We start from the raw sequence: 1,648 nt of genomic DNA on the forward strand, positions 1-1,648 counted from the left end.
CATTGCAGAAACAAAAGCTCAGAACTAGGAAACATGACTACGATTGGAGATACTAATGAGCGCCTTTCTTGAAGTGGATGATTTGTCGCACGCAGCAAAGCCAACTCGACAACCACAAGTTCACCTCCCTCTACTAGCATGTTGGAGCAGCCATGTGTTGGAGAAATCTCATAGGATGGGATATGGAATTTTTTGGTGACACTTTAAGCATCAATCAATGCATAGAATCAAGAAATCACACGCTTGGTTCTCGAGTGTCAAGCGTTGAAAAGCAAGAATACATAGTTGGAACAGACTGTGGAGGAACATGCCAAGAGAATCACAGACTTGGAAACGAGTATACCGACATGCACATGCATGGAAACACCAAAAACATGGGCTGGAGTAGCAGCACATACTCCCCCAAATGGAGGCATGCCTATACTTCATGTAGAGGGTAGTGATGTAGTGGTAGATGATGTGGATGCACGTGAACATAAAGAAAGAGAAAAGCGGCCCAAAACCTGGTTATTTGGGGATTGCTCGAAACAGATGATGAGATTGCACTATCTCTTACTATGGAAGTCACATAGTTTTTTGGTAAGCATTTTGCCCTGGCAGATGTACCTATCTTTGGTGCTCGACGTATGGGCAAGAAGAAAGATGATGGGAAAGCAAGAGCCATTGTATGCACCCTACTAGATGCATGTAAGAGAACTATACTTTTAGATAGTAGTCGAGTATACCTCAAGGGAATATATTTTTAGATAGACGTCGAGTATACCTCAAGGGAACATATTTTTAGATAGTAGCCGAGTATACCTCAAGGGAACTATACTTTTAGATAGTAGCCGAGTATATCTCAAGGGAACATATTTTTATGTAAATGAAGATCGCACCCCATGCAACAGGAGGAACATCGGAAGCAATACAATAAGCGAAAGAAATCTAGTGATAACACTTCAAAGGATGCATAGGGATGTGCGACCCATGGGAGTTGCACGCTTGTGAAGGTGTTGTCTTGGAATTGTAGAGGGTTTCCATGGCATAAAGGTGAAAGCATTAATGCTATGGTTGGTGATGTTGACATTGTGTTCCTCACCGAGACATGGGAGCAGGAGACATGTAGAATTCTGAATATCCCAGGGTACATAATTCATAGTGCATATCAACCACATGTAGGAAAAAGAGGGCAAGGAGGAGATGCATGCATATACAAATCTCAATTGGAAGGAATGATTGATGTATGTAAAGTAGACCGACATAAATGGTATATATGGATTATGCTCAAGCACACTACACTGATGTACATTGCAGGATGTTGCATTCCACATAAGGAGTCCCCCTTCTATGCACAACATGAAGTGGATTCGCAAGAACCTTTTGAAGATTTGATTATGGATGCATGCACATATATGCAACAAGGACATGTGATGGTCTTAGGTGACTTAAATGTGCATATTGGATGTATGTAATTTCAGCCCATAGCGCGTGATGAGCTAGACAAGGAAGAGATTGTGGATGTAGATGCATGTTGGTGTAGACAATTTGAGAATACAGACATTAACGCTCCTGGACATGCTCTAATGGATATGGTTAATGGTTTGCACATACCAATATTGAATGGTATGAATTTTTTTCTTGATATTGAAGGATACACGTGCTACTC

Source organism: Lygodium microphyllum, chromosome 7 (assembly GCF_053477565.2).
Source record: "Lygodium microphyllum isolate KBCC chromosome 7, Lygodium_microphyllum_v1.1.10, whole genome shotgun sequence".
Classification (NCBI taxonomy): Eukaryota; Viridiplantae; Streptophyta; class Polypodiopsida; order Schizaeales; family Lygodiaceae; genus Lygodium; species Lygodium microphyllum.